The 16,195-nt window shown below is 46.8% G+C and overlaps 1 protein-coding gene across 2 annotated transcripts in view; it reads right to left on the bottom strand.

The window, feature by feature from the left end:
* Nucleotides 1-16,195, bottom strand: part of LOC119181903 (tyrosine-protein phosphatase 69D) — a 710,121-nt gene that overhangs the window by 97,615 nt on the left and 596,311 nt on the right. The window lies entirely within an intron of this gene.

Raw genomic sequence — 16,195 nt, 5'->3', positions numbered from 1 at the left:
GAACAAAAGATAAAAAAAAGATTATAATCTCTAAGCAGCCCCAGAGATTATGCGTGCTTGCTCATCCTTAATCTTGCACAACTACCGTCCTTTGAAACTGCGAAGTGCAGCCACACGTGCAACGCTAAGAAGACCTCGTTGTCGTTACGAACGTTATGGGCATGCCCACGTCAGCGCTCGTTTAAGCATCTACCCGTCTGACCAGCGTAGGGCTATAGTCCTCTGTGCTTTCTTTCCCCCAGTCAGTCAGTTCATCCCTCGTAGTAGTCGTAGTCGTAGTGTGTAACCAGCCTTACGTTTTGACTTGCAAGGTGATGCCGGTGGGAGATTTCTCCCGTGCGTGGTTAAAAAATAAAATATTCGCAGCGTGCGCTTTAACTAAAAGCCGAATTCTCCTGTCTTTCATTCCCCTTTAGCAGCCATTGGCAGGTACATTGAGCGCTATCTTAAAAAAAAAAAAGGGTTGCTACGTTATACTCTCTGGGCGTAACCTCCATGGTTTTAGAAAGGTTAAGCGAGCATTGAGCCGCAGTGTCATGAATACAATGAACTAGTATATACAATGAACTCGAGGTGGTTAAAGGTGGGAAGTAGACACGAAGCGCAAGCCGTAAGAAAGCATGCGTGTGCCACCTCTAGTTTAGTCTTTGGAATGTCCGCTGGATGACGGTGCTTCTATATGCGGAATATATGATGAAAAGATGCGAGATGGTGGTGCTTGGAGTGTTGATTAGATGGACGAACGGACACACAGACAGATGCATGGACGGACGCACGGATGGCTGCACGGACAGATGGACGCATGGACGGACACAGGGGCGGATGCATAGACGAACGCTGGGACAGACGCACGGATGGACGTGCGGACGGACGCGCGGACGGTCACACAGACGGACACACGGACGGACGGAAGCAAGAACGAATGAACGGACGGATGTTTCGCCCCACTCTCCATCATTCACCCCGTGAATATGCTGCCATATTTTTTTTTACTTTGCGCTCTTTATCGTATGTTTGCGCAATCAAGTAGTAAAGTCAGCAACGTTATCACTCGGCAAGTTTCCACGTACGGTTACGGCGTCATCCCATCTCTCAATCATTTCGCGTCGGGCCGTCTAAATTGTCATATTAACCAGCATGCCGCTAGTTCGTACATCGCTGCAGTCATTTATCGAGAGAATAACACTCCCCAGATTTAAATGCACATATATATCCCATCAAGTGGATTGGGGCATGGCCACAGCTGTCACTCACTTGTTAGAGCATTGAACGCGTTATTGGAGGTGGCAGCTTCCGTCCCTGCCGGCGGCAATATATCTTTTCATCCCATTTACGTTTGTATCATAATTGCTAGGAGTAACAATTCCTACACTTTCCTCGGCTTTATCGTCTGTTACTTCTCATTAATGCTGTGTCTAACAAAGAAGAACGAGCCCTTTGAAATCCCTCTTCTAAGAGCAGAAACAGACGCTTTGCGGAATACCGGAATCAAAACCAAAATGAAAACAAAAGACGGACGAGGAACAACGGAGCCGACGAGAGGAGGGGGCGACAAGTACGGAGGGTGATCGTGCGAGGCCAGTACGTGTGCAGTCTGTTTAAAATTCCATTATGCAAAGACGGGCGAGAGCCAATTTCCTCGGGGCAAATGCACCAGTACAAAAGTATTACGCACGCATGTTCTCTTTCGTGCGCCGCGGTGGTTATATTCGGGAAGAAAGCGCGCTAGTCGCTGCGGCAGAATACGGGAAAGGAATAGAAAAAAAAAAAAAACGCGAAGCCGCCATTAGAAATTGAGGAGGCTTCCCAAAGGAGCGGGGGAGGAGGAGTTCGCGCGCTTTGGGGCGTGACCTGACTGAGGCGTCGTGCGACGCCGACGACGTCGGGTCATCGGTCCTCGACGTAACGAAGTAGGACCGGAAGGCGACAAAAAAAAAAAAAAAAGCACGGCTGCCACCGTAGAACAATGCGATTATGCCGCGAAGAAACGTGAACGTACAAACGCCACGTCGATGAAGCGGTCGCCCACAAGGAGAAGAGAAGGAGAGGAAGAGGGAGAAGAAAAGTGGAAGAAAAATATTTTTTTTCTATTCATATTTAAGATAACGACTAAAGTGCTTGATCTGAATGGGCAAAAAATATTATTGCACTCTACATTTCATGAATGCTTTTCTGTTTTTGGTCAGAAATGTTCAACACGAAAAATGTACAAAGAAATTCATATAGTCAATTCTTGGCCAATCCACTTGAGTGAGTCACAACAATGGAAGAAAAAGAAGCAGCGAATGACGCTTGGGACGTGGCAATTTGACGGCCGTACGTGGCGAAAAACACGGTCCCAGTAGGCGCACCGGGAACAATCGATTCACTTAACCTTTCAAAGAGGGAACGCTGCTGACGTGACGCTGTCTTCGCGGCTCCGATTGCGCTCGCTGAAAGAAAAGGAAACGGTGCTCTTCGGATCGCTGACAAATCGACGAGCGGAAGATGAATAAACAAACGAACGGGGCGAATAATGAAACAGCAGTCACGATTCGACAGTGATGGTTGCGTTGCTGAATGGAAGAAGAACGTTAATTAAATGGCTGGAGAATAGCCAGATGACGTCAGATATCTTCTCCTCCTTTGCCGTTTCTATGAGACTCATTAAGAAAATAAAGTGAAAAAATCAAGGACGAAATGTGTACACATACGTCTGTCCCCATTAGTACGCTGTTAGTTCGCCAGTTTGCGAAGGAAACTATTACGTAAAAGAGTAAGGGCATCCGGCGTCAAAGATGAGCACAAACGTCTACTTATATGTGAGAATGCTTGTTTATATAAATTTTTAATTTTCTCTCTCCTTATATATTTATAATAATAATAATAATAATAATAATAATAATAATAATAATAATAATAATAATAATAATAATAATAATAAACAACTCGCTGGCCAAGACTGCACGGCAAAGGGGCCCTGTAACACATTTTCAGCATGACCAGAAAACTCTGCTGATCGATGGTCGAGGCTCATGATAACACGCGAGTCAAACACTATAGTGCTGCTGGGAGCCTGGTATTTACAATGAATTCCCAAATTCAGCTAGAAATCGTTCTCTCTTCTTTATACATATGATGCCATACACCCAAATGGCCACGTTATATAACGAATCACGGCCATTGAATAATTTGAGCATCGTGCACTGCATACTTACTGCGGCCACCGCGGGAGGCCGCCACATGCGCGCGCGGGGGCGCACGATCACACTGGAAGTAAGCTTCACGTTAGAAAAAAAAAACCGAGGTCGTAACGCACGCGTGACGTAACTTCTTGCCCCTGGGCCATCCGTGCGTACGCTGCGAGTACTTTACGTAAAAGAAAGAAACAGCTGCCTAGCAGTAGAAAGAAGGCAAGCTCCTCTAACGCAAATGATGAGGCTATTGGTTATCACTGATGCATGGTTTAGACAGCCATGGCGCATAATTAGGAGCCCATTTGCAAAGTTTAACCATATGGAATTTCAGTTGACTGAAGCAGTAGACCTCTAATGAAATGTGTCACAATTCAGTCAGAAGACACCAAGAAAAAGTGGTAAACTTCACGATGCTCATTAGTCCCCACAAAAGCGGCAAGGTTTTTTAACAGCCGAAGAAAGCAGCCGTGGATCAGTGGCCCGAAGAAAGCTACAAAATTGAGGGGTTCTTTCTTCATTTTTTTGTGTTTATTTCTTTCTTTTTTCTCTTTATTCCTTTATTTTTGTCTTCTTTACTTTCTTTTTCTTTTTGTTATCATTTTTTATCGACGCCTATGTGTTGAAGAATGAAGCTGGAAATACGACGGTGTAACATGTGTCCTATTCCGCCTGGGCGTCTGCCGGGCATGCGAGAGACAAATAGATGTCCAGGACGAGTAAGGTACTGTTCTCTGCGCCTTTGCTCAATCGCTGCCGGGAGGCGTTCGTCTTGCCCAGCTTTTCTCTGCAACAGTGCCGCAAAAGGCACGAAAACAAGACAAGAAAATAGCATTTGCTTATTTTTTCTTTTACGCCCTTGGAGGAGAAAACCAGCCAGGACAGAGAACTAAGTCGGGACGATAGCAAGTAACAATCTAGAACAGAAACGTGAGAAATACACATGGAGGAATAAGGGTGGAAGATCAGAAGAGATAACTCCTCGTCTGTTCCTGATAGATTGGCTCGAGACAAGTTCAAGGCAGACACAAAGACCTTCGAGGAAAGAGGAATCCCACGCAGGACGATACGCAACAACAACAAAAAAAGAAAGCCAAAACAATAATGAGGAATGAAACCAGCCAAACATAACGACACAACGCTGTCGCGAAACCCGCGAACGAGCCGAATCACCCATTTTTCAACAGGCGCCTTCGTTAGTCACCGCCAGATGCCACAGCATACTACTTTGCCTTCATTTTTTTTTTGTTATTTCAGGAACTAGACAAATGAGCCGAGAGAGAACATAGATGCTAGATGTCCGGAAGAAGCGGTCTGGAACGACGGCGTGACGCTCGGCTGCTTATACTAAGACAGGCTTTCATTTTATACGCCGCCAGACCAGGCTTTAACTATCTTAACCAGTTAAAATAGCTTAAAGACAGACAACTGACACATACAACTGACACAAAAAGGCAAACAAGCGAAGCTGTTTCTTGTCAAACAACAAAGGTCACATAATGGCTTCACTTGGTAAAGAAAATGTCTTCCTCCGAATGCTTTTATTAATTTTTTTTCGTACTTCCACTATAAGAGGTGTCCAGACATTTCGCAGTGGTAGTGACAAATAAAGAAGGGAGTGATAAAAATTTCTTTCGGCCGATTACCAATGCGTAAATAAGCAAAACTCAATGCAAAATATGATAAGAACTGTGCCAAAAATTTTGTCCGAAATAATTTACCAAAAATTGCCAAATAACAACTGTATAATTACATACGTGGGCCGACTCTTTACATACTATTACGTACAAGACCATGCTGTTAAATATCCCTATGCATTTATTTGATTAGAACTCCCATACGTGCGATGTAGAGGACGTGGAAACAGTAAGACCTTATAAAAGCTTCTCGACCCAGAAATTTCGGTATGTTTGGTAAAATTAGCCTTGAGAAAATAATGGGATTTCAGTAACAAATGAAAACCATGTGAAATATTTAGTTTCGTGATAAATAATCTATTTCTTAGCGACCACTGTAGTACAACAGTGGTCCTGCCCCAAGAAACGGAAGACTGCACAGAATCTCAAATTATCCAAGTATGCGCAACGTTTCATATACTTAATCGAAAGAACGAGAGACAAATCGAAAAACTGCGCTCTTCCCGTGTTCATCATACTTTGTTCTGAGGCCAAGGAATGAAAAACATGGGACGAGTAGTGAATCGTGGTAGTGAGGGTTCACTTCCAGAAGCACATTTCGGAGCAGAAAAACCACAGTTTTCGGAACAGGAAAGATGTTGGTTTGGAGAGGCTACAGGCATTTTTAATGCAGATGGCAAAATACGCCATACAAGTCCCGTAGTTCAAAGCCCTGCCGAAGCATGTCATAAATATTATTATTACAAAAATATTTCACAGACAACCATAAATGTAAACTGCGAAAAACGAGCCATTATAAGAAAATGGCTGGTACGTTATCGAACGCACCGAGTAGTATACGAGTATTTAAAATGCCAATAATTGTGGCGGAAATATGATTAAACCGCAGTAAAGCTCAGCTCCACATAAATTAAATAACTGGTCACATGCAACTAACTGTTGCCAAAACAGCAGTTGATAATCGGTGCTAGATTAAGGCAAAAACTCGGTAATTTTCACAATTCACCGAAACAGCCTGATGTCAGGTTGCGAAAACGAAAAAAAAAAAAAAAGCGGATTGGGCTATATGTTTGATATGTCGGTACTCGTTGCATAGGTTGGACCAGTATAAAACTGCGTGGTAGTAGCCCAATACGATGATAGTATACAGATTACTTTCGGTTTCTTGAAGGCTTACGAGTGTTTTTTTCTCAAGCCCTAAATATTCACGCAGCCACCACTCACAAGGTGAATTTTGGCCGCGAAGCGACGGCACCGAGCCGAAAAGCCCGAGTATATACAACGAGAGGATGCTAGGAACGGGAAAGGTAACGGCGGCTGCGTGAAAACCATGAAACAATGCAAAAGATCCATACATGGAGGCGTGCGATTATTCGCGAATTTCAAATAAGGAACCAATATGCGTATACCAGAAACACACTGTTCGAACGCTTTTATAATAAACACCAAAAGAAAAAAAAAAGAAAAAGAATTTAGTTGGAAAAGTTAAGAATCACTTTAGTTGCTTTAACAATTGAATTAATAAACATGCACACGACCCAAGATCTCATACGACTTCCAAAATCAGAATTTGTTATTACCAGTTGGGCAATGTAGTAAATATTTATTATGTAAACGCTGTATTGGTCATGGGATGGCGGTGGCTTTTTTCAAACACTGCTATGTTCACTATTGTCTTATACTCGAGCTCCCATATTCGCTATTGTCGTCCCATGGTGCACCGCCACCGACACCGTGGCGCCACTGCCGGTACACCATGGGAAATGACGTCAACGACTAACCGTTTCAAACGAAGACAAGGCGAGTTTGACAAAACCACGCTATATTTGGGGTTGACAAAAGATATGTTTCCCTTGTCTAAACGTCGGTCAGCCTGTCTTGAGGCACCTGCTCGTTCAACGTACCCTTTCAGACCGGAAACTTGTGCGCCGCTAATGCTGTCGCACCGACAGGCGACACTAAATCCTGCCAGGCGCGAAAAGCGAACGCTTCTGCGTGTAAAGCACGGGCATCGCAACGATGCGCTGTTGCCGTGCGGCACGGTGTATACTGTAACCACGCGTCCAACGGCCGAGATTTACAAGGCAGCCACGTAACCACGCGTCGAACGGCCGAGATTTACAAGGCGGCCGCGAGAACGCGTCCGAGGGTCATAAATACGCCGCCGTACGCGCCGGGACTGGAATGACCCGTCCACGCATACAACGCACTTCGGCTGGCAGTACAGAGGAAAAAGAGGGCACGAGCTCAGGGCTGGAGTCCACGGGAGGCCGAGTGGCGCAAAAGAACGATTCCCGGGGGTGTTGTTCCGGCGGGGACCCTCGCGAGGTGAGCGTTGGCAACGAAGCCCGCTAACCCGACTATACGTCACGGCTTCGCCATCCGAGGCGTTGCATCTGACACGTACATGCACCCAGTTTCTTGAGCACAGGTTGAGGCAAATGTACGAGGCAGCTACAGGCGAAGTTCTTCATCTTGGCAACCGAGAATGCGATACGATGAGAACCCCGTCGAGGGACCCAGTCAGTGGTCACTCTTGGACCATAAAAGAGATAACGCATTTGTGATGAGCAGCTATGTGTAGCTAGCATATAAGAGCTAATGAAACAGTTTGCTTCGTTTGTGCGGTAGCTGCAACTGCGTAGAGACTACTGACGATGTCTTAAGAGATTCGATGATCGGCCTTTTACTCAACATCTTTTGGGGTCACAGTAGACCGGCGCAGAAAGGCGCACGAGCCTTGCTGCAGTGCTTGAAGGCAACGTCACTGAGCGACCACCTGTGAGACCCTGCACTGTGTGTGTGGTTTTCAATGTGTCTCTCCTCTTTCTCTCTTTTATTCCCTTTTATTTCCGTCCCAATGTGTACGGTAGCAAACTGAATGTAGTCTCGCAAACCTCTCTGCCTTTGTTATGTTCCTCCTCCTCTCTCTCTCACTTATTTTGTTACACAGAAAACGAGCTTCTTGGACAATTCTCCGCTTTTGAACTAGTACATACGGAGTTAAGGATAACACAGGGCTGCAGATAGCTGGTACGTATTCATTCTAAAAAAGACACAGGGCGTGTAAACACAATCAGGAAGTCCTGACAAGACAAACACCTGTCCGTGTTTGCACACACAGTGTCTGATATACGAAGTGATTTGTCTGTCCATATACTTGGGGTAGAAATTAACAGAAATATGTGTGTCTGTGTGAACGTCCTCTTGCAAGGTGACCTACTTCAAGTCAACTCTTCGCTGTCGTGCTATTTTTCATTGGTTTCAGTTCAATGCGTACGCTTTGTTATTTACCTGTTCACTTCCGATTTTTTGGGAACCATTTCTTTTTGCTGCATAACTTAGAGAAATGCAGTAGCCGACGTGATAAGAACGTCAACCTCTCCTCAGCAAGCCAGTTAAAACATAACAAAAGAGAACAGTGCGCGCACAACTTTCAAAGCTACCAGTATGTACCGTATTTACGCGCGTAATTTTCGCCCTTGTATAATTGGCGCCCCCCTAATATTTTGCCAGATTTTCGGAAAACAATATTTACTCGCATATTTCGCGCTCCCCGGCGGCTGGGCCCAGCCCGCCCAAGCCAGCTCGCCAAGCGCGCACCTTTGGGCCTTTCGATACTTCGACCGGGTGCGCGCCTCGCCAAGCACACGAGCGCAGTCAAGCAGGCTGCTAGTGCGAAGTCACTTCTTCCGAAGACCTCCCCGGGACTAGGGCCCTGTTACGACCGGCCCTGGAAGCCAAGCAGGAAGAGTTTGGGGGGAACCGGTTCTTGACCGACGGTGTCGTCCACCCCCACCTCCCCATTCGGGTTCCTCCTCTCGCCGGGAGAGCTCCGGGGTCTGCTGTGCGTTCGTGACCATGTTTGGTAACATTTTAGGGCGCCGTGACCATATATGGACCTCGTGTTAGGTTGTGCCACTCCATGTGTTGTGAGGTGTGTTTCCCCCTCTCTCGTGGCCGAGGTGCCGGAGACACCGTATTGGCTGACGATGCGGACGGGGCGCCCAGTGTCAACGGCGCGGCGCTATAAAATGCCGAAGACGTTTTGTATCACACTCACTCTTCTCTCTTTGGGTCAGTTGACCACTTCTCCACATGTAAATAAATCTCTGTTGTTCGTTCGGGCGCTTGTTCTCGCTGAATTGTTGGACGATGGATCCTGCGACGGGGCCAACTACCGAAAACAAGACCGGCAGGACCCGGAGTCACAACAACTGGATGGCAGCGGCGGGATGCCGATAACCCCGAAAGCGACCACTGGACGGAGTGAGCCCGAAGTTCAACAACGGGACGACAGGAGAAGGAGGACACGAGCTCATCGACTTCCAGAGGAAATCGAACGGCACTTCTGAGAGGCACGACGCCGGAGACATGACTGCGAACTGGGTGAGTGCCGGCTTTCTCTGTTAAATTTTACCAGACATTTACTCTATGTGTTAAGTAAAAGCTGGTAGAGAGGGGCTGTCTTGGTCATTGGGTTAACAGGTAACTTGCGTCAGGCAGAAATTGTGTGATAGCTTGGTTAAGCTCTTTCTGTCAGTGGCGTCAAGGTTAACAGTGACAGGGCAGGACTCCGTGTAAGAGCTTTTGAAGCTTTATTTGTAGACTAAGTTAACGGAAAACTTGAGGCAAGGCAGGTATCTCGAGCTGTCGTTGCCGTCAAGGTTAATTAGTTGCAGGACAGGAATCTTTGTGGAACAGAGACAGCGGTACTGGAGGCAGCCATGAATCTGAAATCCCTGCGAAAGTCCATGTTGTTGCTTCTTGCAAGGGAGTTGAATCTGGAGGTGTCGGACTCTCAAAGAAAGCCAGAGCTGATAGAGGCGATTCTCGCATTGGGGGCGGAGGATGACGAGCTGTCAGAATGTGTCGAGGAGATTCAGGAGAGGCAAGCGGCAGAGGCCGAAAGAAAGGCGGCCGAGGCCGAAAGGAAAGCGGCAGAAGCCGAGGCAGATAAGATGCGAAAGCACGAGCTTGAAATGAAGCGCCTCGAGCTAGAGATTAGCCATAATAGTAGAACAGGAGGCAGCGAGGCATCCGGTACCGCAGAGCGGGTCAGGTTCAAAATGACGGACCTAATGAGATCGTACAAGCTAGGGGAGGACATTGGGCTGTTTCTCGTCAACTTTGAGAGAACTTGTGAAAGGCAAGGTTTCAGCCAGGATACGTGGCCTCAACGCTTGTTGTCCCTACTTCCGGGGGAGGCCTCAGAAGTAATCGCGCGCCTCACGAAAGAGGAGGCTGACGAGTACAGTGAGGTAAAGTCGAGCCTTCTCAAGAAATACAGGTTGTCAGCGGAAGGTTTCAGACAAAAATTTCGCAACGCCGTAAAAGAGAACAATGATTCATACCCGGAGTTTGCTTACAAGTTAATGGCCAACATGGGGGAGTGGCTCAAAGAGGCAAAGGCGTATGGGAATCACGACAAGGTGCTCGAGTGTATCGGTCTGGAACAATTCTATCAAAGGTTACCAGAAAAGGTGAGGTTCTGGGTGCAGGATAGACCGGACGTGAACACAGTAACGAAAGCCGCAGAGCTCGCTGAAGAATTCGTTACGCGCCGCGCCCTCGGGGCAAACAGCGAGCCTAAAAGGGAAAAATTCCTACTACCGAATAAGGCGCCGTTTAGAAAACAACCGACAAGTCTCGCACAAAAGGGTGAGGAAAACAATTCATCTAACCATGGGGCGTCGGCAGAGGCAAGCAAAAGGAAATTTGAGGCGAGAAAACCGGCTGCTTGTTGCAATTGTCACGAAACAGGGCACTTCGCGAAACACTGCCCGAAAGAAAAGGTGGCCTTTTCATCTATAAATGAAGCCGACGAGAACATGAGGTTGTTAGAGCCCTATATGTACGACCTTACCGTGAACGGCAAGCAGTGTCGGGTTCTTAGAGACTCCGCAGCCACTATGGACGTAGTTCATCCGTCTTTTGTTCAGTCCGGACAGTATTCAGGAGACTGTGCCTGGATTAGACAAGCCGTAGAAGCAAACAGTCAGTGCCTCCCCGTAGCTAAAGTTGTCCTTAAAGGCGCATTTGGTACGTTGGAAACGGAAGCCGCGGTATCGCCATATCTACCCCCTCAGTAACCTTACTTATTTTCAAATAAGTCAGATCAAATGCTGAAGGAGAAAGGTCTAACGTTGGGAGAAGGCATAGTGCAGGCACTGACTAGATCGAAGGCACGTGCGCTGGCTGCAAGAGCAACATTCACTGAGGCAAACAAGCCTCAAATCGACAACGGGCCTGGTTGCGAGTTGGACACCACGGTAACAAATCGACTTGTGCGAGAACAGGCTGCAGAAGCCGTAGTCGCGGAAGCAACCATTCCTAAAGGCGACGATGAACCTCCTCCCGAATTGGAAGGGGTCAATTACGCCTCGTTGACCGAGCAAATAGAAAATGCCGTTGCTCCCAAGCCGATTCCTGGTAGTACAGAGGATAGCACAGAGGGTGACAAATTCCAGGTACTAGGAAATACAAAAGAGTTGTGTGTCATGCCAACTTCGGATAATTTCAGTCGGCTGCTGCAGGTGAGTCCCGCTTCATTAATAACCGAACAAAAGGGGGACCCGACGCTTAAGCAATTCCAGGACAGTTCGAAAGAGGGAATCGCCAAACGAAATGTGAGATTCCAAGAGAGGAGCGGCATACTCTATCGAAAATATCTAGATAGGCGAGGAGTAGAGTTTGACCAGGTAGTCGTACGTCAGGCGTATCGTCAGGATTTGCTTAGTTTGGTGCATGGAGAATCATGGTCAGGCCACTTAGGCGTAAAGAAGACGAAAAATCGTCTTTTACAGGAATACTACTGGCCTGGATGCTTTAAAGATGTAGAGAGGTTTGTAAAATCTTGCGATGTGTGTCAGCGAGTGGGTAAGCCGGGAGATAAGGCGAAATTTCCAATGAAACTGGTACCCGTAATCACTGAGCCCTTTCGTCGGTTGGTAATTGACACAGTAGGTCCTTTGCCCAAGACAACTTCAGGCTACCGTCACATCCTGACCTTAATCTGCCCAGCTACTAAATTTCCAGAGGCGGTCCCGCTAAAAGAGCTAAGTTCCGTCGAAGTAGTGAACGCACTTCTGTCCGTGTTCGCCCGGGTAGGCTTTCCTGCCGAGATACAATACGACCAGGGCACCATTTTCACGAGTGCCTTAACGACAACCTTTCTAGAGCGGTGTGGCGTGAAATTATTGCATAGTTCAGTGTACCATCCGCAGTCGAACTCGATAGAAAAGCTTCACTCCGTGATGAAGCGAATGTTAAGAGCCTTATGTTTTGAACGAAAAACTGACTGGAAAATGTGCTTACCTGCAACGATGTTTGCACTAAGAACTGCACCACATGAGACAACAAGGTTTACGCAAGCGGAACTTGTTTACGGCCGCAGACTGCGGTCTCCTCTTCGTATGCTGAGAGAGTCGTGGGAAGGTCAGTGTGATGATCCTGTAGTAGTGGAATATGTCCTCACCTTATTGGATCGTCTAACAAAAGCCCAAGAACTGACCGAGAGTGCGATGACCAAAGCACAGCAGAAGGCTAAGCTTTACTACGATCGGACAGCTAAAGCGCGACACTTTGCTGTAGGAGACAGGGTCATGTTGTTGAGGCCCTCCCAAAAGAATAAGCTTGAAGTGCAATGGGTCGGCCCGGCCGAAATTACTCGAAAATTGTCTGACACCAACTATGTGGTAAAATTACCAGGAAGTCGTAAGGCACACCAGGTGTATCATAGCAACTTACTCAAACCCTACAAAGAGAGGGAAGCCATCGTGAACATGACTTTAAATGTTCCGGAAGAGGTTCCGGCAGAAATCCCTGAATTAGCTCCCGAATCGGACGAAGTCCCGATCGAGAAAAGAGTTGAGGATTTAGCATCAAAGTCACAACTGACAACGAAGCAGAAGCAGGAATTGCGTGGTCTTTTGACCGAGTTTCAGGACAGATTTGTAAGCGAGCCAGGCCGGACATCCGTCCTCACTCATGACATAGAGCTTACCTCGTCGGAACCGGTAAGATCTAAGACGTATCGGGTGTCACCTCGCCGGCTTGAGCTAATAAAAGCAGAGGTTAACAGGATGCTGGAATTGGGCGTGATTGAGCCGTGTGAAAGTGATTACACTTCCCCGTTAATTCTTGTGGAGGTACCCGGCAAAGATCCGCGTCCTTGCGTAGACTATCGTAAGTTAAACCTCATCACCAAGGATCAGACATACCCAATTCCCCACATTGAGGAACGCGTCGAGAGGGTAAGCAGCGCGCAATTTATCTCAACGCTAGACCTAGTGAGAGGTTACTGGCAGGTGCCGCTCACCGAGAGGGCGAGCCGGTATGCTGCATTTATTTCACCATTGGGGACATTCCGCCCTAAAGTGTTGAGTTTCGGCCTAAAGAACGCGCCTTACTGTTTTTCAAACTTAATGGATAAGGTTTTGCGGGGTCAAGAGGACTTCACATTGCCTTACTTGGACGACGTCGCCGTGTTTTCCTCGTCCTGGCCAGAACACTTGGCGCATTTGAGAGCAGTACTGACACGCCTACGCGAAGCAGGTTTAACGGTAAAGGCGCCCAAGTGTCAGCTAGCACAAGCAGAGGTACTCTATCTCGGGCATGTTATCGGTCGAGGGCATCGCCGTCCCTCTGAAATGAAAGTGGCAGCTATCCGAGACTTTCCCCAGCCCCGAACGAAAACTGATATTCGGGCTTTTCTTGGAATAGCTGGTTACTATCGTAAGTACATCCCTAGATATTCCGACATTGCCAGCACTCTTACTGACGCGTTGCGCAAGACCGAGCCCCAAATGGTCGACTGGGATGAGGAGAAAGAAAAGGCTTTCCGCGTTTTGAAAGCGGCCTTGTCGAGCCAACCTTTGCTTAGTTCACCGGACTACTCGAGGCCTTTCATAGTCCAATGCGACGCTAGTGATAGAGGCATGGGGGCAGTTCTTAGTCAAAGGGATGAGGGGGATCAAGAGCATCCCGTCCTCTATGTTAGCCGGAAACTCACCCTTCGCGAGCAGGTTTACAGCGCTAGCGAAAAGGAATGTGCGTGCTTGGTTTGGGCAGTCCAGTAACTGGCTTGTTATATTGCCGGAAGCAAGTTCATTGTGGAAGTGGACCACTGTCCTCTCACCTGGCTACAGACCATGTCCTCTAAGAACGGCCGCCTGCTGCGTTGGAGCCTCGTTTTGCAACAATATACGTTTGAAATACGCTACAAAAAGGGTGTACTCCATGGCAACGCTGATGGCTTAAGTCGATGCCCCTGACGCGAGAGGATGTCTCGAGAACTCTGGCATTTTTTTTCCTGACCTAGACAAGAGCTAGTGATGGTTTTTCTACTCTTTTAGGTGTATTTGTTTGAAAACGTTGAAGACACGGCTATCCAGGGTTTCGGGTTCGGTGTGCTTCCAGTGTTGTTGTTTTGTGTCACCTTAAAGTGTGAGTAACATTTTGAATAAATTGTGTATTTCCTTTATTATCAGTTAAAGGGGAAAATTGCCTGGTGGAGTTTGGCGGAATTGTCCGGCGCTCACCGGCTGAGTAGTTGTGTTTTCATGTGCGTATGTGATGTCTGTTGAGCCCACAATGAAGCAGGTCTTGCCCTCTACTTCATCAAAGACAGTCGTCACCAAACCGACTGCCGGCGCTGATCTCTCCGGACAGTGGCTGCAAACCTCAGCCCATCGAGATCTTGTGCGCGCTTGCTAATGCAAGTTCCCTGCCATCGAGGGAGGCCTTTTCAATAATGTGTGGTTGCTTAGTTCTTCCGGTATCGCCGTATCATGGGAGCTAGTTCCTCCCAGCATTGTCGAAAGAGCTTCAAGAAACCGCGTCGAGCGCGGTTCGAGTGCGCTCGACGGAACCGAGGAAGATGAGCCTTGGGAGGGCGGTGGCAGCTGCCGCGACGATGATCCCCAATCAAACTTCGCGATCAGTGATCTCCACTAGACCGCGCGTGACTGGATCTGACTGGTAAAATTCGCGCCAATTTTTTCAAACTTAACAAGTACACTTCGTTCATGCTCCAATTTTTTTCTTCTTTTTTAGATGCATATACTGTGAGCGTTAGGACTGCGACACAATATTTCGTATGCGCTCGTGAAATCCCCGCGTAATTTGCGCATCTCATTCTCGGGGCCCCAAAATCGCGAAAAAAAGTGCGCAAATTATGTGAGTAAATACGGTATCCCGAATACTGCGAGCGAAGTGACAAAATTTCACGCTGCGACACGGTGCACTAAGACATAACTCGTACTTCATAAGGGCCACAAGATACAACGTAACGTTAGCAGCGCGTTGTTACTACAGAATGAAGCTACAAAATTCCTTGTGTAGGGTTCCCTGTTTGCACCCGACAAAAGATTTGGTAAAAAAAAAAAGCTAATGTCAAAGCTCTTTAGGCATATCGCCTCCTACACATGAAAACTCCATTTTGGGGACCAAAAAGCCCCCACATTTCTTAAGGAGTGTGTGAGACCTCGCGGGACGGACTAGCACTCGTGTAACACGAGTATCGGAAAGATTGGTGATAAAGCAGCGTCGAACAGATTTAAGCAATTCTTGCGTTACAACATTCCCGCACATAGAAATAAAATAAACAGCGCAACATCTTCGTCCTCTATAAATCTTGCTTGCCTATTTGAAATCGTAAATTTATGATCAGATACTTCTTTTCTTGTACAGAGGCAGAGACATACATGGACATGCGCACAGGTTTGCGCCTGTTTGCGCATGTTTGTTTCGTCCGTTGTGCGAGAAATTTCCATGGAGTACCAACTTTAGCGCGAACCTACACTTCGTAAATATATATTGCGGACATCCTTGTTCTAAGCACACTCGTCAAATAGAAGCTGTACGTGCGCCTAATATGCTTTTACTTTTTCAATTACACCTTTGAGTACTATCAAATAAGAAGTATGCACTGTTCTGGTGATCATGATATTTCATTTACGCGCACACTAAACCTGCTAAGAATGCGTATACATTTACGTAGTCGCATTTAAGCCCATGACAAGTGTATATATATATATATATATATATATATATATATATATATATATATATATAGGCAGGCATGGTGGTTGAGTGGCCATAGCGTTGCATATAGTCTAGTAGATCCTCCGTGAGCGGTCACCACGTTGTGACCGCTCACGGAGGATCTACTAGACCATATATATATATATATATATATATATATATATATATATATATATATATATATATATATATATATATATATATATATAACGTGTTGGGTAAACGAAGCTATCATTACGATTACTGTGCTGCGTGCATGATGCAAGTAAATCATGACCTGGCTGAGAGTAACAGAAAACGCTGACCTACGGTATTCTCAAGTAGCACGTCTTGAATGGC

Source organism: Rhipicephalus microplus, chromosome 10, assembly GCF_043290135.1.
Source record: "Rhipicephalus microplus isolate Deutch F79 chromosome 10, USDA_Rmic, whole genome shotgun sequence".
NCBI lineage: Eukaryota > Metazoa > Arthropoda > Arachnida > Ixodida > Ixodidae > Rhipicephalus > Rhipicephalus microplus.
Note: the sequence above shows the minus strand (reverse complement) of the source record. Positions and strands in the feature narration are given on the sequence as shown.